We start from the raw sequence: 27,109 nt of genomic DNA on the forward strand, positions 1-27,109 counted from the left end.
TTCAGAGTATCACAGAAGCTTGCACACAGGTATAGTGCTATGCTAGACTCCAACTTTCGGTCTCCTTCACAAGAATAAGATACCATTTCCCATTTCCCTGTCTTTATTCTCATAGAGTTTGTCTGTAAAATCATTCAACAAAAAGAATTTAAAATGATTTACAAAATTACCCACAGCTTGGTTTTAGTAGATGGTCATTCATGGATGTGGTTATTAAAGTAAACATAAGAGACCCATGAAGTGGAGAAGAGGTAGATAACATTGATGCTCTTTTAACAGGGTGCCTGAATGAAACGTAATTGTACACCTAACCCTTAAATGTACCCCACAAAACCATATTAAAAAATATTGATTAAAAAAAAAACCGTGGTAATGTCAACAACTGCTACTTTCTTGTATGGCAAAAACATTCATTTTACTTATAAAGACTCCTGGTGAAATTATGTACCTGAAATAATAGGCATAGATTAACTTGTCATGCATTTAGACTTTCAACAAAAATATTCCTGGTTTTGGCAAGAAAATATTTTGACAAGGACTAAAACGCCCTTCTTTTTCTGTTTTCAAAACTCTCCTCTATGAAGTCTATTCAGAAAAGAATTTATCTTTACCAAATTGCCTGTTAAAAATTGGGAAGAGAGAAAGAATTTTGGAGAATGAGAAGAAAGATAAAAATTATAGGTACTATAGACTAAAAAAAAAAATTTCTCCAAGAAGTCATGGAAATATTTTCACTTCTTTTAAAGTGCAGATAAGCACTAATCATCTCCCTCATTTCCTATTCTTGACTATTTTCCTCTTGATTTTAGTCATCTAGAAAAGCACAATCATTGTCTAGTTCCTGGACAGTGGTGTGTGTGTGTGTGTGTGTGTGTGTGTGTGTATGTGTGTGTATAAGTATAAAAACATGTATGTGTGTTTCCATAAGTAAGTGAATTATTTTGTGTTTGGGTCAGCTTTTACTTTTGCTTCGTTTCTTTATTTTCTTATAAAGAAAATTATTTTTCTCATATATTTATTACTTTCTTATAAAAAAGAAACATTCTTTCTTATTTAAGAATTAATTCTGGCTTTACCTTACTGGATAGCTCTCTAATTTATATTCATTTTCAAATTTCAAAGAGGTTACATTTGGTATATAACTCTAGGGACCAAATAAAGAACAATCTGTACAACTTCCGTCACAGAACCTATTTGTCCACTACTGATCTGCCTTTCTAGATAGACCGTTGCTCTCTGAGGGTAGGAACCACTCCAAGCTGCTCATTATTGCTCCTGAATTTAGCAGAAACAAGTTATATATTCAGTGGTCATTAATTACATGCTGAATGAATAATTATTAGCATAATCCTCCAGCCTACCTGTAACTAACAGTTTTTTTAGTTCCTTTTAATTGATTTTTGCACTTTTCTCTTCTAATGAATCCTACAATTTGATGTAACTAATATTTTTGTAATTTCTTTAATAATTGCAACAACCTTCTGAGATAAATCCTAAACTTTATCTCTTACACAATATTAATGTGCACAAATTGACTACATTCTGAAGAGTAAATTACTCTCAAAAGAAAAAAACAAGACAGCCCTCATATACAAGCTATTTCAACTCTGTAAGTCAATATTTAGAAAACATTTAACTTCAAATATTAACTTTATAGTACAGATCTGTGTTCCCATAACGCTTCATTTAAGTATACTGTTTTATATCAGATAGTAATAGTGGTGGACCATAAAACTTTCATCAAAACATCACTTACTTTTATGACTAGTTCACCAGAAAATAGTTTGAAGGGAGGTTAATTGATTGAAATAGTGACCTACAAAGATGTCCACATTCTAATTCCTAGGATCTGAGAAAATGTAATCTAACATGGCAAATGGGACCTGAAAAGTATGAGTAAGTGAGTAAGGATCTTGCAATGAAGAGATTATCCTGAATTATGTGGGTGTGTCCAAGGTCATCAAAAGTGTTATTGCATTATTACAGGAGGGAGGTGGGGGCTCAGAATCTGAAAAGGTGTTATGAGAGTGCAGCAGAGAGACAAAGAGTAATTGGAAGATGCTACACTGCTGCCTACAGAAATGGTACCTTGAGTCCAGGAGTGCAAGTGGTCTCTAGAAGCTAATAAAGGCAACTCCTAGAGTCTCTAGAAAGACACAGCCTGGCTGACACCTTGCTTTTAGGACTTCTAACCTCTAAAATTTTAAGGTAGTAATTTGTGTTGTTTTAAGTTACTAAGTTTGTGGTAATTCATTACCGCAATAATAGAAAATGAATACAGGTTATATATAACATAAAAATGTGTAGATAAGAACTTATATTTTAGTTTTGGGGATCATGTTTTGTACTTCTTTCGAGTTCATACAAGTTATATGCCACCTTTATTTTAAATATTGTCTGAGGGGATGAAGCAATATTATATTCATAAGCCTATGTTTAAACTATGCTTTTTTTTTTAACAAAAACCTAAGTCCTAAAATCAGAGTTATGTCATATATGTAGTCATATTTTCATAAATTAAGTCAATAAATATTAGGGTTCAATGAATTAATACCTTGTATAAATTAAGTATAACATCTATATTCTCATAAATCTAATATTAAACAAATAAGTAAACTCTTCAATGGTGTGCTCATCTATATTCCAATGATAAGAACACACAGAACTGACAAGAACATTGGGAGGATTATCCAATATACCAAGTACTTTGACACAAATGTTAAGTGTTGAAGTATTGCTCAAGTGAATTCCCTCTACTCTCGTGAGGAAGAAATTGAGTTGACTTTTTGTCTAGCCTTTCACAATGACCATGACATTAAAAATAAAAAGGCATGCAATTTCTCTTAGATCTAAGTAAATGAATCTTAGAGTCTATTATATGTAAACACCGATAGGCCCACATTGTAATCTGGAATTGAGACAAAGGTATCTGTCATCTTCTGTGATAGTACTTGCACAATTAAGGACTCAATATTCACTAATTTTAGGCCTAATTTTGCAATGATAATCAGGAACTATTTTATGAATAAATTTAAATAGCAAAGATATAATATAAAAACCTGTGTAATTGCCATCTAGAATAAAAATTAATATTGTGTCATATTTACATCGGATCTCATTTTTTAAGTTAATAAAATTTAAAAAGTTAAGTTGAAGCTGCTTAAATTTTCATCTTAATTCCATTTTCCCTTTACTTCCCAAAAGAACTAACATAACTTCATATGTAGCCAGTGCATTTTTAAATACATTTTTCGAGAAATACAATATAATATTTTACAAGTTTAAAAAAATTCACATAATAGGTATCATACACAAGATATCATCGTAAGACTTATTTTTTATATAAAGTATAAATGCTTTCAAAATCTACATTGAGATTTAGTGCGTTCATTTCAGTGTTGCTTTTTTTTTTGGAGTTTGGAGTCTCACTCTGCTGCCCAGGTGAGAGTGGAGTGGCATGCTCACGGCCATCTCAGCCTCGATCAGCTGGGCTCAGGCGATTCTTCTGCCTGAGCCTTCCAAGTAGCTGGAATGACAAGCACATGCCACCATGCCTGGCTGATTTTCATTATTATTATTATTTATTGTAGAAATGAGGTCTTGCCAAGTTGTCCAGGCTGGTCTTGAACCCTTGGGCTCAGGTAATTCTCTCACCTCTGCCACCAAAAGTACTGGAAGTGCTGGGATTACAGTCATGAGCTACCATGCCCAGCAAGTGTTGTCTTTTTTTTTTTTATAACCAAATTGAAAAATTGTTATTTTGCTCTTCATGTCATTCTCTACATAACTAGATCATATAAATTTAAAATATAAAGTCTAAATTTTAATTTTCCTAGAAGATGAACACTTTTAGCAGCATTTGACATCATTAATATACTTACCAAAACTTAAGAGAGGAATTTAGGCAATAATCAACATAATTTATTTCCTATTCAGTAAACCTCTAAACGATTGAATGATTCCTTCCCTGGAACAGGGGAGGCAGAAAACATCTTCTCTACTGACTTGGGGAAACTTGAATATGATACATGAAAATATAGTAAGGAAAAAAGTATCAAAAATCCATTTGAGCCGGGCTTGGTGGCTTAGCCTGTAATCCCATGCCTTTGGGAGGCTGAGGTGAGTGGATTGCCTGAGCCCGCGGGTTCAAGACCTGCCTGGGCAACTTGGCAAGATCTCATCTCTACAATAAATCAAAATGAGCCGGGTGTGGTAGCGCACGCCTGTAGTTCCAGCTACTTGGAAGGCTGAGGCGGAAGGATCGCCGGAGCCCAGCAGGTCGAGGCTGCGGTGGACGGGAGCGGCCACTGCACTCCAGTCTGGGCAACAGAGTGAGACTCCAACTCCAAAAAAAACCCAAAAAAATCCATTTGATACAATTATCATGCCATTTCAATCAACACATCATGCTTATGATCAATAATTGAATGAAAAACGTCTTTTCTCTTCTAACACATAACTGCTGTAAGAATTAACCAGCAGGATCTCCCAGTGCAGAAAGTATTGAGAAAATCTTTTTTGCTAGAGGACACACTCATCCAAACCAGAGCTCACTAAATGTCACCAACTCCAACCCTGAGCCCTATTAGAAATCACCCACTCACCCTGCTACTAAGCAACCAGGAAATACGTTTTAGACCCACAACTGCTTATTCTTTGGTAGTCTCTATGGAAGTTTGCTGTGTGTGAGGGCTGTGGGTTATAATTTACAACAGCCCCTAAAGCATCCATATCATCTTAACAGAAATACGATAAATTAAATAAAAACACAGTCTTGCTCACAAAAACCCCTTTATCATACCCTAACCAAGTCTAAGGCTTTCTCGGCTTCCCTGTGGAATACTAACTAGTCTTCTTCCTCTCCAGGACCATCTGCTCTTCACACAACAGTCATGGTTATGCTTTTTTGTTTTTTAATAAACATAAATCATATCAGCTAGCTTAACTGCTTAAGTTCCTTTGAAGTTCCCATATTGCACTTAAACCCATACTGTCATCCACAACCTACAAGACCTTATGTGAACTGCCCTAAGCTTACCTTGTGCCAGCCTTTCGCTCCCACGCTCACTCTGCTACAGGTTCTAGCCTTCTGTCCATTCCAGACCAGGCCAAATCCGATTCCTCCACACTGCCTCTCCGCTTGCTGCCCCTTCGTCTGGAACTCTGCTCTTCTGGCTCTTTTCCCGCTTGCTTTCTTCCCTTTCTGGCTCAGTTTGAAAGGCACCTTCTCAGAAAACCCTTTCTAAAGAAAGTTTCTCCTCCCATTTTTCTCTATCACAGTCCTTTGTTTCTTTCCTATAAAAGTTTTATGTGTTTACTTATTTATTGGCTAATGTTCTTGGTAATGGTAACTCTGGGAGGGCAGGGCATTTGTCTTCATCACAGTGCTTAGCGCAGGGCCTGGGATTTATTCACAGCTCAATAAATATTTGATGAATGAATGAATGAATGAATGAAAGAATGACTCCCTGGAATCAGAGTGACGCACACACAGGTACACACACACACACACACACACACACACACACACACACACACACACACTCGAAGGCACTGCTTCTTCTCCCATATCTTATATCTGGGAGCATAGCTACAGCTCCCATGGGGAATTTTTTTCTGATATTGTTCTTCTTCAGCATAAATTTAGTCAAACCAAATTATTCAGGAGCTGCACAGAAGGTAATCCCTTTCCCAATGCACACAGGACTGAAGGGGGTTGGGAATCAAGCTACTGAAAATTTCCTTCCCCTGTAGACTTTTAAACTGCTAATCAGCACAAGCAGCTTGTAGCAGATTGAGCTCAAAAGGTTGCTGAAATGGCACATAACTAATTCCAGGTGATTTAATATCTTGCCTTAGTGAAAATATTGACAAAGAAAAAGCATATGATTTGGTGTCTTTCTGCACTGCTGAATTCAGAGTTAGCTTTTGAGCCTTCATCAAGGTATTTCCATAAATCACCATTGCTTAAGAAAGAAGTAAGTCTGGGTGTGGCATACAGAAACCACTGTCAAATTGGGAAAAATTCTAGTTCCCTGGTTGTGACTGGTCATATTTAGCAGCCCTTTCCCCAAAAATGTATGATCTACTTTGTCCAATGGCATCTTATGCCTCCAAGTGAAATCAACCTACCAAATATATTGCCAATATTCACGGGCAGTTGGTGATGATAGGAGAAATAGGAAGGTCAGATACTTCTGGTAAGTTCACATCTAGGGCATCTATAAGCAGTAACTCAATTTCTTTTTTTAATAGACAGGTTTGGTCTAGAGTTGACTCTCTTAGGGTTCAGAGAGTATTCCTTCATTCATAAATTCTGGAACATTGTTTTATAAACAACTCTCAGCTTTATGAAATAGAATATTTACCTTGATTATTCTCATGAACATATTAAAAATACACATAAATGAAGAGTTTATTTTTCAATCGTCATATAGGAAGCTCAAATTTGAAATTACAGGACATCAAAAAGAAAAGAAAAAAAACACAATATTTAGAATTATTCTGTTAAACACCCTCAAAAATTTAATTTCACCTTTACTGAGTCAAAACTTCAAATACCAATAAGACTATTTCTTCCATAGGAATTTAATTTAAAATTGTGCTATCAAGACATTGCTTTTTAAAATACTATATGATTAACCTCATGCCTCTGAAATACAGTGGTGTTTTTTACACATTATTTTGTGTTTAAATTTTTTCCATATTTTGGCAGTTAGGTCTCAGATTCCATGTTCTTACATTTTAAATATTTCTAAAGGCATACAGATTTTCACTCAGAACATTCATTATGCCGATTCTCAATGGTTTAGGTTAGCAGTTGACAAATTTGGTGAAACTGACTGATTCATAGAGTCAGTAAATAAAACATTAGTGAAAATGTTAAAAGTGAAAATAACCAGAAAACATAATATGAAAAACTCAGAAGTAAATTTCATTTCTGAGACATTCAATAGATAGCAATATACCTTTTTCAAAAATCAGGTTGCGAAGCTTTTGAGAGAGAAACTTCAATACCCAAAGCCATTTTATAATTAGTCACCTAGCATGTGGTCAAGAAAGATATCACTTTGTACTGCTAATACACATACAGCAAACCTCTGACTATTGTCGAATTCTATTTTTAATTGACACATAATTATATTTATCCATAGGGTACATCATGATGTTTGGATACATGTATACATTGTGTAATGATCAAATCATGGTATTTAGCATATCCATCACCGCAGACTCTTACATTTATTTGTGGTGGGAATATTTGGGATCCTCCTTTCTAGTTATTTTGAAATACCCATTGTGTTAACTATAGACACTGAACTGTACTATAGAACACCAGAACTTATTTCTCTTATCTAACTGTAATTTTGTACCATTGACAAATCTCTCCCCATCTTTCCCTCCCTGATAAGTTTCCCAGCCTCTAATAACCACTATGCTACTCTGTACTTCTATAACATCAGGTTTTTTAGACTCCACAAATGAGTAAGATTATGGGTTATTTGTCTCTTAATGCCTCGATTATTTCACTTAACATAGTGTCCTCCAAGTTCATCCATGTTGCCACAATGATGGGATTTCATTCTCTTTTATGGCTGAGTAGTATTCCATTGTGTATATATACCACATATTCTTTATGCACTCATCTGTTGATGAATACCTAGGTTGATTCTATATCTTGACTATTGTAAATAATGCTAAAATAAACATGCAAGTGCAGGTATCTTTCCAACATATTGATTTCAGGTTTTCATTTTGCTGATCTGAGAAAGTATAGCCCAAGAGAATGAATTCAACAAAAGAGGTGTAATAGAGATGACGAAAGAGCAATTGTGTGTGTGTGTGCATGCCATGCATCTAAATTCTCAGTTTTATAATTTCTAAATTATGCCTTGTCACTGTTATACTATTAGGTGTGCATAATTAATCTTTGCAAGGAACAATTCCAGAAGACAGAGATAGAATATTTTACACTTCTGTAACTATTGCTTTATAAACTCTCATAATACAAGTACTTATTCCTATTAAAATTTGAATGTTATATTTTCTGTATTTGTAAATATAAGTGAAAAATCCACCACACTCATAGATAGGGATGCATTATGCAAAGTTCTATCAAAACAAAGACACCCACTATTTTTTTGACACCCACTATTAATCAATGTCATGGGTATTTATATCCATACTTTTCTTAAAAGGTGAAATTTCTTATAGTTGCAAAGGTAATTACAATACAATATATTAAAAAGATTCAATAACTCTTCAATAAATAAGTATTCAATAAAGATTCAACAAATATAAGCATTGCCATAGCCAATAAGAATATAATATTGATAATGCAGCACATGGCATCAACAACTCTTTAAGAATATGCAATACATTTTCATTTGAAAAGGGTAGTAAGATTACATAAATATAAACAAGGGTCAAGAGAATCTTAATATTTTTTAGTCAGACCCTAAGATTTGAAGTCCTTATGTTACTTTCCTATTTTCTCAGTTCACATGCACATTATGTCTAGGGAATAGCCATGAATAGCTTTATCTGAGCTTCAGGACTGATAACCATGCCCTAGAAGGGTCAGTGACTAGAGTTAGCAGTACAATGAAAGATAGAGGAGAAATTAATCCAATTGAAAAATAGGGACTATGCTGGGTTTTTCTGCCAGAAGCGGCTGATTTTTAAGTCATCGGAGAATTGAAAAGCACCTCCACAGGTCAATAGCCCCAAATATCCTATGATGGCTCTGGATGTCTACCCTCAACCTCTCTGCCAAGGAATCAAGCGAGTATTAGGTTAACTCCAAATATAGATACAGTGACCATGTCTATCTTCCACCTATGTTTGCCTTTCTCTGATCTGATTCCAAATTAGGGAGGTCTCTTGGTTTGCCTCTTGGTTTTTGTTTTGTTTTTACATTTTATTTTATTTTTTATTATAAAGATGTGGAGTACCAATCAGGATTAGGTACATGAGTGGTTTTCAAGCAGGTGAAGTATGGGCCTCCTTCTGGACCTCACTTCACTTGGTTTAGGATCCAGTATCCTTAGTGAGGTTAGGTGCCTTCCTCCCCTGCCATCCTCCCCTGGCAATGTCCCGCTACTGCTGATACCTTTCTTCTAGTGTTGTGATAAATGTCCAGGACCCACTTATAAGTATGAACATGTGGTATTCAGCTTTTGTTTCACAATACATGAGGAAGACTTTCAGAACTTGGGAAAGGTAAGTTTTTCTCAAATGGTACTAGATTATATTGTGATCAATATCACTAAAAATTAACTGCTCATTAAATAAGCTTGAACATGTATTTACTTTGCTTCAGAGAAATAAACATTGAAATGGAATTTCTTTGTTACCTTTCAAACTCTACCTCTTCCCTAATAATTTTTAGTAGGGCACAAGCTGAAAGTAGCCTTTCTCTGTTCGGATCCTCCACAGCATATCATCTATACTTTCCTCTGGCATTTTCATCATCAGTTTTGCATTGTCCTTGAGTGCATATCACAAATCTTTAGTTAGGCTGTAAGTTCATTTTGGAGTGGCAGATGACAGAAAATGCATATAGGCTCATGTTAATAATATCTATGGGCATATATTCAGTGGTAACTGTAAGCACCTTCAGGCCAGTGGCAATATCTAATTCATCTTGGAATTCATTTATCCAGCACAGAGATTTTCGTATAGAGGAACTTCATTTCATTTTCATTTAATGATTAAATTCCAGAACACAATTAGAGAAAGAGAAGAGCAGTGTGCCAAATGTTTCTTAGGGGTGTTTTTATCCTCTTGAGTTGGGTCCGTACCTCCTTGAGCAATACTGTCAGTCCTGAGATGGTCTTAAGATGTACTCTGGGCAGGACATAAGTGAACACATCATGGGGATTGTGTTCCCTGTAAATTCTCTTTCAGTCCTTCTGACTATAAAAAGCTGAAAGTCTCAAGTAGGTGCTAAGATGTAATTAACAGCAATTTAACTTCACTAATCTTCCTATTTTATAAAAAGAAAGCAGGACTCAAATCCAGAAGCTTTGGGAAGCAGCAGTATCTAGTTTGAATTTAATGGCTTTGGGTGTGTTCATCACATTAACATTTGCAGTTACCTTTCTCTGTTTGCCCTGACACTGGTGTTTCAATTATAATAAAAACCCCCACTTTAAGTCAGATTTTTCTTTAATAATCCAGTTACAAGAGGTAGCAACAAGATATGACTCAAGTAGGAACGATGATGAGTTTTAGGAGAGTATCGTCTTAGAGAATTGGAGATCATCAAGTGACTATTTTAAGCCGAAAGGACAGCAGGAAATGTGTGTAAAAAGACAGGGGCTCTGAGAAGGCAGGAGCAGTGAGCTGTTGAGTCAAGAAGAGGGTCTCTAAGGATACAGGGATGGAGAGGGGAATAATGAAGGCTGAATCTGGCGGAAAGTGGAAACCAAGTGTGACAGTTAGTTGGCTTGCAAAGCAGAAGGGAGCCAGGGGAAATTTTCAGGAAGTAAGTGACATCATGGTCAAAGTGACAAGCGAGAAAGGGGATTTTAGCAGTGACATTTAGACCTTAGTGGAGAAGAACAACTGTAAAAGGCAGAAATCCAGTGAGGGAAAGGTTGCAGTGGTCTGGAGATTAGAAGACTGAACAAAGAATTTTTGAGAATGGCTGGTAAAGAAATAAATCTCAGTGTATTAAGGAGAAAGATGAAGCAGGCTTTGTAGTAAAAGCAGAGAAAGGACACACAGAGAGAACAGAAAATGGCAAATCGCTAAAGCAAGACTGGCAAAAAAGATGCCCTCTACTCCAGTATTGTGCTGTATCAAAAGAAACTATGGAAAAAATCTGAGAATTGCTTGGGTTCTAGAAAACCCAATAGTTTTTTATTTTGTTTTGTTTTTTAATACAAATCAAACTTGTTGTAAAAACCTCAGTTTACTACCACTCTTCATTCTCAGGTAGTTTCTCACCACCAATCTCTGTCATTCTTTACATATTTTTTTTCTGAAATCTAAGCGAACAGACATTAATATCCATAAGACTTTAGGTTATAACATCTAAGAAAACTTGTTCAGAAAACTTGCATTTTCTGAATAAGGAAATCTTTTATTCATAACTGAATGATTGGTCATTGAAATAACTTTAAAAAATCAGACAATCTGAGTTCCAGTTCTACTCCCTTACATATTAGTTCCATTGACTCCACTGAACCTTTCTGAACATAACTAATACCTCTCTTGCTTAAATATGTAGTTATTACAAATATCAAATTAAGTGACATATAGATAGATATCATATCTTTCATTCGAAGACAATATACTGGCTTACCAATGTAGAACTGAATTCATCATAGCATACCATTTTAGGATTCCATATATTGCATTTTGCCTGTTAAAAAATGACAAGTCATGGGAGAAAGAATGTGGTGGCAGGACTTGGAGAAATAGAGAAACCGAGGCAATGAGAATACAAATTGAACACATTTTGGGCATGGCAAGAGTTCTTCATCCATTTTCAGAGAGTATTTGAGGAGGTAGAATAGCCTGAGAGAGCTTCCCGCACTGAATCTCCTTGACTTGCTTCTTGCTCTGTGCTCTCATGCACTGCAGGAAGACATAAGAATCATGTTGGTGTTGGCCACTCATTAGTCTTTTTTCTATCACAGTCATGCTTCTAAGAGTTATAGGTATTTACTGCAGCCAAATGCAACCATATCAATCCAGGGCAAAAAGCCCTCTTCTGTTTGTATTTGTGACTGTAACAGATAAATAGAAGGAAATGCAGAAGCTCTTTTCTCTCCCTCCTCAAGCCTGGTTTCTTGAGCATTCTTGGTCAGTTCTTTGTTTTCTGACACTTGGGTTTCACTACTGCCCTTCTGACCCTGCTGAGGTGTTCCTGGTTTTCCCAATCCCTCATCACTTCCCAGCTAAATGGAAAAATGTAAAGATAAATCTAAGTAGATCAGAGGAGAAAAGCACTGGAATAGTTCAGCGCACCAAAAAATCTTGGCCAAGAGTATTCTCAGTCAACTGGATGCCTCCTTCCTCTCACTTTTATTCTCCTTCCAGACAAAACCAGTGGCACTTCAGGTTAGTCAAAGTTCACTCTCATGTCACTCTTTTTTCTTGAAGTTTGAGGTTATATGGGCCTAGGATATCTAGGAAGAGGAGAAGGGATGGTCTCTTGGAACTGAAGGCTTTTCTACTTGTTCCACGTTTTTCCCTCATTTTGAATCCAATCATGTGGTGAGTAAAAAGTATATCACAGTATGTTTAATAATTCAGTTAGTTTGCACATCTTTCTTAATTAGCACCTTTCCAACTCTGTCTACTAGGATCCCCCAGCAAGTTGACTGAATGAGTGCTTCCCTTGAATCTGAACTATCCCAGGATCAGCCTTTAAGAGAACTGACAAGCTTTCAAATTGGATTCTGGGAGCCCTGAGCCATCTTGCAAAAACTCCAGTGACATTGCTGAAAAGACCAGTAGGATGACCTTGTGATTATTTGAAAAAGAAGGGAGGCCCAACTGCGCTTATCATTCCATTCCACTGCACCAGACATGTGAGGGAAGACATGTGGGGGGCCATCAGCCCACCCTGATCATCCTCTGAACATCATCATATGATCACAGTTGTCACCAAGTGGGGCAGAAGAAATCAGTCTGCTGAGCTCTGCCTGAATTCCTGAGATTTCATAAAACAGTTGTTGTTTGAAGTTTAAGTCAAGGGTTAGTTTGTCACATAGCAATACATAAGTAAAACAATATCCCTTCACATTTTTGCACAAATTGTTACCTGGTCACATTTTAGAATCTTTTTTAAAATCATTTCTCCTCTTAGCTAAACACAAGCCTCCAGGTACTTTTCTCAATAACAAGCAGCTTGTGTATATCCCTGCTGATACCCCAAGAATCTCATATGCCAAACACATATCTACTGAGGTCTTAACAATATTAAGCCATATGGTGAATTCCCCATACACAATTAAACAAAACAAATGATGAAAATAGCATGAGTTCAACTTCAGAAGTCAATGGAATGGTGATGGTATTTACAAAGCACAGTCTCCCTAAGTGATAGTAATAAAAATATATATATATTCTGTGGTAAATTTGCAATGGGCAATACAAAATTCTATCTGTAAGCAATAGTACCTACTTTGGATAATTATTAGTGCATTCTTTTTAAAAAGAAACATTTTAAATGTTTGGGGTTCTCATGGGGATTTGTATTTAACATTCTTAAACAGCTAGATTACTAGAAAAGAGGGGTTCCATATGATTTCCAGATAAATGATCTGTATTTCTGTAGGTGATATTCCAAAATTTATTTTATTATAAACGATTTCATAATGTCTTAATGATTGAAGATGACCTATATAGTCATTTCTGAGTTGTCTTTTCCTAGTCTTTCTAATCCCCTCCCTTACTAAAGAGATATCAGCTGCAACTTCTTTTGTCTAAGAATGAATCTGCACAATTCTCTCCTCTGCTCCAACTTGCAGATTATATATACTCTGTCATCTCCTAAAGTAAAACAGACAATTATGCTTATTAGAATGGTTCTAAATTAAGAGTGAATAGTCACTGAATGAAGAAGGGCTTTCCATAATAACATGCTTGGATTTTTGTGAATTTTTGCAGAGATAGAGATCTAGGTTTTTATGAGACTTCTTTGTTCAACTTTTAGATACTGACCTAGGATTGAAATATGGAGGTAGCTGGTGATAATCCAGGACAGGTATTATACAGTTATTGATTTATTTTACATTTTTTTACTTTTAATTGCAGTAGTACAATAACAGAAAAAAGTGAGCATTGTTTTGAAAATATGTGGGAAATATTTACACTACCCTGTATCATCCAGTATTTGAAGACATCTACATAAATCAAAATAAACTGGAATTATAGGGGTTTACTATCATACATTTATTATAATGATTTACTAATTCAAAAGCTAGTCTTTATAATTCTATGCCCCCAATTTTATTTTTTCAATATTTGTGAACTGGGGGTAGTTGCATAACTACTTCAGTTTTCCACTTCGGATTTAGTAGTGATTGGTGAATAGTGCACAACTTCCTTCACCCTCATGCATGCGCTCACATACAACCACCCAAATAAACCTGTTTTGTTCATGATACCAGTATCAAATAACCAAAAAAGATACAGGAATGCAACTTTCAAAGACAATAAGTTGCAATGTAAATCCAGTTGAATAAAAGCCTAGAATTGGGGCTTCCATTTCCTTTATAAGGCAAATAAACAAATGTACATAGCCCAACTAGTCTCCCACTGAATTTACATCCACCTTTCTGCAAAGACAATCAAAGGACCCAAACCCAATATTTCAGTGAACTTGGGAAATGATGACAAACACTTTTCTGTCTCTACTCACCAGCTCTGAATTTGGAGGGGAAGAGGAAATAGAATACAAGCTTAATTGAGGCAGTAAATATGAGGCTGCAGCAGATTGTTTTACTGTTAAATACAGTAATGGGTTTTTAATGGCTGCTGTCCAAAATTACACTGAAGAAAAATGGTTTATTAGTAATAATAATAGCTGGCACCTTCATCTTCAAAGTACTTTACAAATATTAGCTCATTAATCCCCTAACTGCTACTGGGAGGCAGTGGTAAATGTTTCTTTCCTAAGTTTACAGCTGGTGAAAACAGTAAAATAGAAAGTGGTAACCATGTTTTCAAAAGAGAGTTTGGGTATGGAGATTAATTTCCAATTCAGACCATTCATACCAATTTTTAAACATGATTGGATGACATTAACTCTAACTGCCAGTCCCCCCCCACCCTTCTTTTGAGAGGACAGTAGTTAAGGTCACATCCAATTTATCTGAGCTTGACTCACAGAAGCATACATGAGTTGCACCTGAATTGCTCAACTCTAGTCCTTTAATGTTATTTCAAACAAATCAATTGTGCTCAAAAACCTATTCAGCCCAAATCAATTACATGCAGAAATGTGTATGCATAGAAAGAGGGGACTGTTGAGACCCTTTGAAATCTAACTCTTTTGAGAATTGCTAGAGGTCACAAGGCAAATTGAGGTCAAGGTCAACTTAAACATGTTTGTTTTGGCTATTTTTGTCCATTCAATCAGATCTTCTTTACAGAAAATAGTGTATGTCTCAAGTTAGCGAACAATAACAAATAACCCAAAATAGTCTATTATCCATGTGGTTATAGGCTATAGATGCTAAAATTGTCATTATTTTTTGTCCATTTACCATTTTGGGCAATGTTTTCAATTGTTTGCCATCCTATAACGCCTTAAGTATACTTTACATATTTACATTTGAATCTAATGAATGAATTCTCCATTAAGTCATCAGATTCATTTTACAGAGTAAGTGTTTTTGAATTTGCAACACAAAATTAAATATATGTCTCAAGAAAACACGTGCTTTACTCTAGAGAAGCAGGCATAGGTCAAACAAAAGCCTTAGAGCAAGTGCATTCTATGTAGTTCAAGAAAATGGACTCTCCTCTCTAGCCGAAGCAGGAAACAAACTTGTGCTTGCCACTGGGTATTACACAAAATGGAACCCTCTTGGAGTCACTTGGCATTTGAGAATGCTATTTATAGCATGCACATTTAAAAAATATATTGACATTTGCTTTGAAATACTACAAAGGAAAATAATTTTTAAAAACCTTTTAAAACTCCCAAATATATTGACAGTGCCTGCATTTTTTTTCCTCCAAAGCCTTATCTTAATTGACAGCTGCTAATAAAGATAGTGCCAGCATTATATTGGTGTAATTTTTAAGCCATTTTCAGGAACAAGGCTGGGATATGGAATCTTCCATTGCCAGTTATTTCTGCCTCAATCTGGAATAGCAGATACTCATACCTTTGTGGAAATGCCAACCGTGTAATATAGCTGGTTACATATAATACCTAGAAGTGAGGGAAATTCATGCATATTGATATAGAGCATCAGATACATTTCTGCCACAAAATGCAAAATGGTAATGAGGGCAAGTAAAAGCCTTGGGGAGGGTAAAGGTTGACTTTTATATATGATGGTGCCCAGGATCTGGCAGAGAAGAGTCAGCACACCAAATGCTTATATGATTTGACTTTGGAGAGGCCACAAATGTCCCCCTCTTCCAGTATGTCTCCCACGTGACAGCCCTTCACTATTAATCCTGTGCATTAAGATATTAAAACTTCTTTTGTTCATGTAACATCTTAGGAGAATTCCTTTATATCTACTTTTCCTTATGTTTAATTGAAATAATAAGACATAGGTCAGTTTGGATGGACAACAAAGACTGCTAGTCCATGGTAAAGACCCTAGTTGGAGAATCCTGCTAATCAGGATTCTCTGATATGGCTAGAGATCAGATACTTGTTAGTCTGAGGCCTCTCTCTGTCACTTACAAGCCATATTGTGTGATCTGGGACAAGGACCCTTCTGTGTCTACATGACCCAACTTATAATGCATATTATGATAACAGCACTTTCCTCAAATCACTGATGTAAAGATTGCAAAACATACAACAAACACTTAATAAAGGATAAATGGTGGCTATTTAAGTACCTGCCTGGCACATATTTGGTCCTGTCTCTAGCATAATGTGGTTATCAATAAAAGCTTTTTTAAATGACTGGTCATCCTCAATGTCTCATAGGGCCCATAAAAATGCGTATCATAAAATTGAGGATGCTTTGGAAAAATCTAATCTCCTTATCTTTGGGCAGGGCTACATTCAACCCTGAAAATATAACTGGTGGTGTTTTCAGTACTTACCCTACATTTTTCATTACAGTCCACATTTTTAAATCATAACTCTGGATTTCCTTTGAAAATAAAAAGATTCACCATCAGTTAGACAATATGTTTCTTTTCTTTCAAATAAGGAACTCTAAAAGCAATAGAGTAGGCTATGAACTAGGTAACAAATCAAGAATTTTGAGTGTTAATTCTAATTTTTACCACTGCCTAGCCTACCATTTGACCTTGCATCAGTTTTTTCCATCTATAAAATGGGCTAACAACCCGTTTCTTTTTGTTCACTGTTTATTGTAGAATTCAAATGAGATGATATGAAAAAACTCTCTAAAAAGCATAAACAATCAAATAATACAAGATACTATGATTTTTTAAAATAGAAATCTTCAGAGGCAATCTTCTGAATGGATGGAAGTATGGCATCCAATGTCAGAGTCTTGAAAAAGGTCAATATTTATCTACCCCCAGACCTTTTGCACATGAAATATGTTATTTCTTTTGAACATATATATTCATAAGCCATCCCACAGTAAGTTGATATTCTGTCACATTACATCTTTCAGCAATGCAATAACAAGCTGAATTTCCAATCAACTCTAATAGCAGCAGATCATAAAAAACTTGCCACATTCCTCTCACCCACTTACATTCTATTACTCCATTAAATACATCCCTTAACCCTTGGAAACACAAATTCCTTACATCAGGATGCAACAAATGCATCCCTGACATACTTCCTCATCCTCCTCACTCTGATGCAACTATACCAAAGAAGAGGGATACTCCCTCCAGATATCCAGATGTCAAGGTGACAGGACTTTCTGCTGCTAGACTATTACTTGAGGGCATCTCCACTTCCCAGGCATGATACCTACAATCCCTCCCATTAGAATCACAACTCACAGAAAAATCTTTTGTTAGAGAGGAATCTCTGCTACAAATGCAAACCTGTTGCCATAGAAGCTGAAATACATCTTTTACATTATTCTTTCTGCTGTGTCAGCTCTCATATTAGAAAGCAGAGATAATGCAAGGGAATGGACAAATTTGTATTGAAGTTTAGAAGTCCCAGCTGAAGCCTGCCTCTGAATATGAGCACACTCACCTGGGGCAAGGAAAGAAGGGAGGAAGAGAAAGGAATCACAAAGGAAAAGGGGTAAAGATAACTCTGAAGACAAACTTCATGATTCCCTATTTGGCACTCTTTCCGACTATCTGAGCTTTCCCCTTCCCCATGACTCACATTCCATAAATGTGAAGCCTCCAAGGTGTGTCAGGTATTTCTCATGCACCACTCCCCAGATTCAGATTCATTGTCTGCCGTCCTCCATCCTGCTCTGTATTGGGAGAACTGGGCTCTGCAGACCACTTCCATCTGGTTTCCTCATCCTCTGACTGTCACTCTGAAGAAGCAGCATGAGATCACCCATAGGGGTAGGCGTAGAGCTCAGAGCAGTGCCTTGTATTTATGCTCTATCAAAAGCCTTAGGTTTTACCCAGAAGCCCTACCCTAGAGCTACCGCTCTCACCTCCTTCCAAGAACTCTCCTCTCCCATTGCCCCTTCAGGACAAGGGAGGCAATGACAGCTGCAGGGACACTTCAGCAGCCCTTGTGAGTTTCCCTTAATCCTGCCCAAACAGACTTGGTCCCTTCTTTAAGTTTCCTTCAATTGCCCCTTTGGAGTATAACCTATAAAAAAGAAAAGACCACCGGGCTCGGTGGCTCAGCCTGTAATCCCGCGCCTTTGGGAGGCTGAGGTGAGTGGATTGCCTGAGCCCGCGGGTTCGAGACCCACCTGGGCAGCGAGACCTCATCTCTACAATAAATCAAAAAATCAGCCGGGCGTGGTAGCGCGCGCCGGTAATTCCGGCTACTCGGAAGGCTGAGGCGGAAGGGTCGCCGGAGTCCAGCAGGTCGAGGCTGCGGTGGCTGGGAGCGGCCACTGCCCTCCAGTCTGGGCGACTGAGTGAGACTCCAACTTAAAAAAAAAGAAAGAAAGAAAAGACCATGATTTACCCAGAAAGTACACAAAACCAATAGTCCTTCAAGACAATCAAGGGTCCATACCACTTAGTTTCAGCAATGGCATTCTCAGCCACTTGGATGTTCAAGTCCTGTGCTGGAAGAAGACCAAGTCATTTAAGATAAGTCAGAAATATACATTTTTACATGAAATTTCCAGTTTTAAAATGCTGTCTGAAATTTTCCTTAATCATTCTTTGGGCCAACTGAAATGTATATACAGGCTGGATTCATTCAGTTGAAGGGACATTGGTGTGCCTCATATTTAGAAAAAAAAAATCTGTGATTCTTTACACTGCACAATTATAACAAAAAGACTGAAATTCTCACCTACACAGCTTTTTCTTACACAGTACTTTAGTCCAAATATAATTCTCCCTCTCTCATTTGAAGTCAGCGGGCAAAACAGTCAAGCATTCAGAACTCAAAAGTCACTGGAATTTTGTTATCTGGGTCTGTTCTAAATGTATGAATCTAGTCAAATCATTTAATTTCAGGATGGCTCACTCCATTCATCTGCAAAATCAGGATAATGACTTCTTTCCTACCATTTCACAGAGATGTTGAGTTGCAAAATGAAATTATACACAGTAAATGAAAAGCACATTTGTGATCTTCAGAGAATAAAGTGCTACTTAAACCAGAGGGATTAGTAAGAAAAACCTCAGAGGTTTGCCAAATCTTTTTTCTTTCCCAACCACATTTCATATACCAAGGTAACTGTGAATTAATGTCTTAGTGAAACATAATCTTATGGAAGACATACCCAAATCTAAAACGGTGGTTCTCAACTATGAGGGTATATTAGAATTTCATTAGAAATTTTCAAAAATCAATCCCCAAAGATTCTGATTGAATTTATCTAGGTTGGTAGTTTTAAAAAGCTCTCTAGGTGATTCTAACTTTAGCCAAGTCTAAGAACCACCTCTCAGAGAATTTTCAAATATGTGAAATGAACACTATTAGCATATGTACATATAATTAATGTAGAAATCAACAGGTTTCCATTTGATAGCAACATTGATCACAGCTTACATTTATTCACATACACAGGGATACACACACACACACATGCACACACACATGCACAGACATACACCTCTATCTCTTTATCATTGTCTATTAACATACCAAGCATGATATAGGAAGATACTAATCATAATAACAATAAAAAGTCAGAATTTATTGAAGACAATAAGCAGTACTAAGCCGTCTGCATAGATAGCCCCACATAATGCTAACAATGACACACATAAGGTAGGTATGACTATTATCCCTATTTCTATAGAAAAAAATCAGTCTTAGAGTGGTTAAAGTAACTTAGCCAAGGCAACACACCTATAAGTTGGCTGAGTTAGACTTTGAACCCTGGCAATCAGACTATATATATAGCCCAGTGCATTTAACCACCACCCCAATTTGCTTCTCACTGTGCCAGACACTGTAAGGGTTTATGAAATTCATAAAATGAAATCTGTGCCTTCAAGGAGTTTACAATCTGAGAAGGGAATTGTGATGTACACTAAAATTCATAGGCTATATAGGAAAATGGCATAATTGCAGCCCCAGGAGTTAGGAAGAGGTGGATCAGAAGATGGGCAACTAAGTGCTTTTTTGAGCTTCCAATTCCACAACTATATGTGAAATGAGATACATCCAAACATCAGAAGAGAGAATGTGATAAGATTCCCAGGAGAAGAAATATGGGTCAAAGTACAGAGTATATGTTTTCCAAATGTGATGCCTTTATAATTATTCTTATCATCTACCAGTATCATTCAAATTCGATATTTATATCCACCCTACATTTACCTAATAGTTCAACTAGCAAACTATGATTTTTGAAGAATTTATCTCACTTTAAACTCTTGTTCTGATTCTTATTGAAAAAGTGTACAAGCATACACACACACTCCTAATAATTTTTACTTCCAAAGAGATATACATTGTATGTTCTTTAGGTAGGAACAAATTATGTGATAATGAAGTAAACATTGACAGAGAAAACTCTAAAAACTGAAAACAGAATATGCCTCTTTGTATTTTTATTATCTAAACACAATGGGGAGGTAAGCAGGATCATTTTTTATCCACAAAACATAAAATCTCAATTAGTTATGGTCTATTTGTGCACTGACTAAAAACATTCGTTAACAAAACAGAATTTTCTAGTTTACTGGATAAATATACCAGAAATTGCAGAATAATGTCAGGTTGCCAAGCAACCACAGCTCTACTCTCTCTTGTTTGTGATCAATCCAACTCATTCATCAAGTTCCCTAACCCAGTGATAGAGAATTCCAAGCAATTTGTTTCTTGGGAAAATTATAGTGACTTTCAGTAACACAATAACACTTTTATTCTCAGAAGATAAACTTAGATCCCTTTTGATCAAAGGAATGTGTTAATTCATTATTCTCTACATGGTGCTAATGAGAAAGCTATAATTAACTAACTACACTATGGCGACACACATAAAATAAACTGCAGTAATTAGTAATGTTTAAGGTGTTAACCATCTTCCAAAATTAGAAAATACAGAATCTTTCCTCCAATAAAGATATACAAAAAGGAGAAAGCACCACATCTAATTAAATTGAGAATTGTTTTCAGTCTCCCCCAAGGAGTGGGGAGGAGAGGCATGTGATCACCAAAATGTGAGAGATTTTTCTTTAATAGCAGAGAAAATGGCTCAATGCCAATTCTACTTGTAGGTAGACATAAAATGCTGGCGAATAATGTAATCTTTTCTTTGAAAGAATGCTTAGCACAATATTTTTCCAGGAATGAATAGAAAGAATATTATGCTTTCACTCATTAGCTGTGTTAACTTAGCATATTGTATGTAAATCACCATAATAATTGCATTCTCTTCAGACTGAATTAGTTAGAATGAAGCTGTAATCAAAATGTTCATAATTGAAAATATAGTATTCTCAGTCTTGGTTTGAAAAAAATAACAATGAACACCGATTGAATAAGATAATACTGTACATCACCGAAAACAGCCTTAGTACAGAGACAAGTTCATCCTCTTGATTAGACCTTTGCATGTCAGTTAAGTCCCCAAATTCAAGACTCAACACCTCTTGATCTGTCATGTTTTTCTGCTGTTATCATTTGTCTTTGGCCTAACTTAAGCTTTCCAAAGACATTATTGCTTAGATTTGAGGGATACTACAAAATGGTGAAAAGCTAAATTTTTGTTTCTAAAATATATTACAGTCTATTGCACTGCTGGCTGTCATAAATCAAAGGCCAAAATAATTCCCAATAAATGAAACATTTAATGCCAAAGCTCCTGGGAAACAATATGTAAATGATCACATGAATTTCAGACAAGCTGTCACACTAATTCCTCAAGGTACCTTTTAAAGATGACATATTCCCTGTGAAGATGAGAGTTTTGTCTTGCAAAAGTCAAACTTGAAGCAATACTCTACTACCTGAATTGATACTCTTAGTACTTCCTGACAATCATTCTTTCAAATCTGACACCGTTAGTTCCCCTCTATTACTTAATTTTCTTTATCAGTTAAAAGCTACAAGAATCTTAAATCAGTCTTGATCATTACCCTTATTTAATTTTCCATAAAAGTGAATTAGGCTAAATTATTTCAACAAAGCAATTTTGGGTCAAACAACCTCCTGTCTTCAAAGATTGCAGAGACAACTATCAAATCAGGTTTTTATTCAGCAAATATTTTTTTTCTAGGTGAAGTCTATTCCAGAAAAATCACTAAAGAATGTTTATGATTATAATATCTGTCTGGCATTATTTGCCTCAAGTTCACCAAGACATACTTATATTTTAATAAGCAAATGGTTTTTTTTGGGGGGGGGAAATTGTATTTAAAGCCAGTTCATTTAATGGGATGAACTAACTTGAAAATAATAAGTATATTATGTGCAATATCAACTCCTGTTAGACTGCAATTAGGTCCATGAAATGTTTGCTCATCATCTGACAAGGTGAAGCACCTATATAGCCATGAGGAATCAATATACATCCACAGACTTCCTATAAAGAAATAATCTCATAATTCTAGATGCAACAAACAGATAACAATCTGGAAAAAATATATCAATCATTATAAACCTGTGCTTCCACACTGAAGTGGTTACATAGATGCCCTGAAAGAGATTTTAATGAGCCGCCATAGCCAGTATTACACACACTCAGTAATAACTATCTGTCTTCATTTATTTGCCTACAATATTCAGGAGCTTGCAAGGAATGATTATACACTATGCTCTACCATTACTAGAGGTAAATCCACTACAGCATTTAATACCATAAAATGGAAATCCAGGGCACACAAGAGGCCCCAGAAACAAGTTAAATTATGAAAGCTACAGAGTGGTCCCTCACAAAGAGATTACAATGGAAACAAACCCAACATCCACAGGTAAAAGAGAAAACACAAAACTTACACACAAGACTGTTAGAATAAACTTTTTAATTTTCTTGTCACCAGAAGTTTCCCCAAATACCCCTCTAAGCTTCCTTCTTCATCAATACACTGAAAAGTCAATTGATCAGCATTTGGTCAGTTTACCTCTTCCAATCCGCTGCAAGCCAGAGCATTGTAGGAATTGTATTACACAGTAAGAATATTAATATTTGAATTTAAATTATTCTCCAAAATTAGAAAACACAGAATTTTGTCTTCAATGATGATGCAGAAAAATGGGAATGTATCATTTACTATTGTTACTAATGCCATCAGTAACAATAACTAACATCTGCGTGCTTATTACGTATCAGACATGGGATTAAACGGCCTACTTGTATTATCTCATTTCAGTCTTGCAACAATCCAGTATGGAAGGTACTGTTATTATCCCTATTATTTAGAAAAGGAAGCTGAGGCACAGAATAGTCCAAAGTAACACATTGCAGCGATTTAAGCCCACGTGGGCGAATTCGTACCCACGTGGGCTCCGCAGGAGGCTCTGCCTGGAGCGAGCCCAGGTGGCTCGCTGGTTGTCCAGGTTCGCGCGCACGCGCATATCTCCCCACCCCGGCGCGTTCCGGCGGGAGCGCGCAATTGCGCACGCGCGTGGCGGGGCAGCCGCTTGCCACTTGCGGGCTGGGGGCTGCTCGCTGGCTCCCACGGGCGGGGCTGAACCCCGGCGCCCTTTCAAGAGGGGCTGAGCCGCGGTCTCCCGCCCCGCGGTGCTACCCAGCTGTGACGACGCACACCTGCCCTGCGGCCCTCCGTCGCTGGTCTCCCACCCTTCCCCGGCCCGCCTTCCCGGCTGACGGTCCAAATGCCCACCGAGGCTCACCCTGGCGCGCAGCGCAGCCCGGGGCGTGTGTACCTGGGCCCGCACGGCGGCGGCGGCGGCTGCTCCAGCCGCTCGCTTTTCTCAGGAATCCCTCAGCCCTGCCCCTGGTTAAGAAAGTGCGGCTTGCAGCGAGCCAGAGGAGTGGGAATGGAGGAGCCGGCGTTCCCCAGCCTCCCGGCTCCAATCCCTGCTCTCCAAATTAATCACTTTCTCCCTGCTCCCTCCCCACGCACACTCTCACTCAAAAAAAAAAAAAAAAAAACAAGGAGAGCGAGAAAGGCACAAAGAGGAAGAAGGAAAAGACCGTCCGTGACTGGCATCTCTAGCTCCCCCGGCTCGGCGACCAGGGAGCCATGGCAACCAGGTCCCCCAGCCTGCCCTCGAGCCCCCACGGTGGTCTGGGGGAGGGTGGATCTCTGCCCCTCTCGGTTTTCTCGTTTCTCCTCACGCCCAAACCCGCTGTCCTTAGATCCTCCATTCTAAACTGGCAGCATTTTCGGGATCCCACTGGGATCTAGAATCCTCCCGGGAGTAGGAGCAAGATAGGGGCAGTGGGGGTGGGAGGAGATCTGAGCCCCACGACCAGGCGATGAGTAGGGGCTGGGGTAGGGAGACCGAGACTGACCCCCAAACTAACTGGACATCCTGGACATCGGACGCCCCACCTGAGAGAGGGCTACAATCTACAGCAGGATCAGGAATCCTCTCGAGAGAGTAGGGGGAGGGAGGTGGGGGTGGGAGGATGTTGGAAGAAAGAGAGGGGTCAACCTACTGGTAACCTCAGCGGAAGTGGGAGCTGGCGGTCTCGGGGACCCCATAAAAACGGGTGGGGTAAAAACTCCATCCGACTGACCCTGAGCTGTTTGAATTCAGTATCAGCCACCTTGAGGTGGGACTTGGAAAAGGGGTGTCTCTTCCCAGGTTAAGGCTGAGGGACCCTGGATCACCCCCACTTTGGGCGAGGACGGAGCCCCAACTGCGCATCATTTCCTCTCCATCGTGAATTGACCCCCTCCTCCCAGAAGCAAATCCTTAATCCTTTCTGCCCCTGCCCAAAGAGTTGGCTCATGGGCAGGTAAGAAGAGCCCCCGGGGCTAATAGGAGAGACGTAAACTGACCCCCATCCCTGACACACCTGAGTCGCCTCCCGCACGCGATTAGTCCTGTGCCTTCCCTCGGGAAACTTCTCCCCCAAGCTGGCCGGGAGCGGGGAGAGGGACGGGAAGGGTTCAGTCGTTCCGGGTAGATCCGCGGGAGTTTCTCGCCAGCCGCTTCCCGCTGGTCTGCACCCCGAGTCTGTCCACGGAGATCCCGCCTGTCTCCTCCTGCCGCTGGCACTGGCCGCGAGAAGGCAGGACCTGTTCTGGCTTGTACGGGGATCCACGCCCTCCTGCTAGAGGCTGGCTCACGCCTCTCCGCCTCTCTTCCTCGGCTCTGCTCCGCCACCCCTCACCCACGCCGCTTATTTTCCCTCCCTTTGCACACTCCCACGGGACAGGGAGAGTTACAGGGTTAAGATGTGATTCTCCTGTGGAAAGCAAGGGACCAAGCCAAAACTTTGCTCGTCATTTTCAACATCTCTGATCAAAAGAGGTAGGATCTCTGCTCCGTTTATCTGCAAAAGAGAAATTTGAAAGACACGCCTCCCCTCTCCCGATGGTTTCACTCAGTTCGTATTCCATACACGGGTCTCCAGTCTGGTTTTCCCCCATTGCTGCATGTTGGATGGGTGTGGTGCTATGCACCTATTCAAAATATTCTTCTAGCTTTCCTTCCCTTAGAGACATGGTGTGGCTTGCTATTTAATTTACAAAAGATGCTACTACCGTCAGCTGTCAAATTAGTACGTACATACAATTAGGGACCTTATATTTGTTAAAATTGTGCCCTAATACTTAGAGTCCATAATTTTACTATGACATTTTTCCTACTTATTCTCTATTAATTAACTATTATAGAAGGAAACTTCTGTGCTGCTCATTTCCAACACAAGAAGCCATTTCTGATGACCTATCAATTCTATGAACAAATAGAAATATTCATTTTAGGATTTCCGAATTAATGTAGGAAAATCACAAGCTTTTGTACTATGTGTGATTTATATACTACTTTAATTTTTTTTCCTGCCGTGGTGATATTTTCCAAATTTTTCACACAATACCACTTTTTAAAAAGCCCATTTAATTTAAGTCCTCTTTGAGGGTAAGAGAATTATTGACTTCTAATTTTTACTCCACTAAGACTGTGAGATTGACCTTACAGTCTCGTTTTGTTTTCGTTTAGTGCGTTGAACAATGGGGACATTTAGAACTGTGAGCTACCCTCTGAGTTGGATGCCACTGACGGGAGCAGTAAGACCAAAGGCAACTCACGATTGTGCCTCAGAAGCAATTGAATAAAATATGTCGAAAATAAGTAAATGGACTTTTAAATTTTAATAATGGCTAACCTTGGGGCCTCCATTCTGTCAGTTCGTGTGTGGGCACAGTTCTTACTGACTGTGCTGGCAAATTGCAAATGCAAGTGAGGGCAGGATTTGTCCTAAGTTTAAATTGTGCTGCTGGAGTGATTATTTTTTTTTTTTTTGCCTGAGGCATTGTTATTCACGTGGCATATTTTCTACATAGAAACAAAGATAGAATATTAAATAAAATTCCGACAGGGAAAAATACTGTGCCTGTAGGAAAATATTTCCAAGGTCAAGGAGTCACAAGATAGACAGAAAGCTAAGTTGGTCTCAGGAGTTTCCTGTCTTCTGGGTAAACATCCACTGAGCAAAAGACTCAGAACTCCATTTTGGTCAGACCAACAGAGTACTTTTAAATATATAGCTCTTTCTTTCTCTATAATTTATATGCTTGACATTAGGATCATTATTTTTAAAAACACTATAAATATTCATTGAGCACCCACTATTTATCAGTCACTGGCTTCAGTGCTAAGATTTAGTGGGGAACCTAGTAGACAAGGCCAATTACTTCTTTTTACATCATATAGCCAAAATTTTATTAGACAATACCAAGGCACAATACCTGAAACAAGAAGATGAGTGTC

At 38.0% G+C, this 27,109-nt stretch overlaps 1 protein-coding gene across 2 annotated transcripts in view; it reads right to left on the bottom strand.

Moving 5' to 3' along the window:
• The window catches only part of CHL1 (cell adhesion molecule L1 like), a 197,984-nt gene extending 172,325 nt beyond the window's left edge, over positions 1-25,659 (bottom strand). For both annotated transcript variants that reach the window (XM_021711985.1, XM_021711984.1), the window contains exon 1: positions 25,191-25,659. The gene's annotated coding sequence lies outside the window, so the exon portion shown is untranslated. The remainder of the gene's footprint in view (positions 1-25,190) is intronic.
• Between the last annotated feature and the right edge of the window lie 1,450 nt (positions 25,660-27,109).

Source organism: Carlito syrichta, unplaced genomic scaffold (genome assembly GCF_000164805.1).
Source record: "Carlito syrichta isolate Samal-C Ts95f unplaced genomic scaffold, Tarsius_syrichta-2.0.1 Scaffold302985, whole genome shotgun sequence".
NCBI classification, from domain to species: domain Eukaryota; kingdom Metazoa; phylum Chordata; class Mammalia; order Primates; family Tarsiidae; genus Carlito; species Carlito syrichta.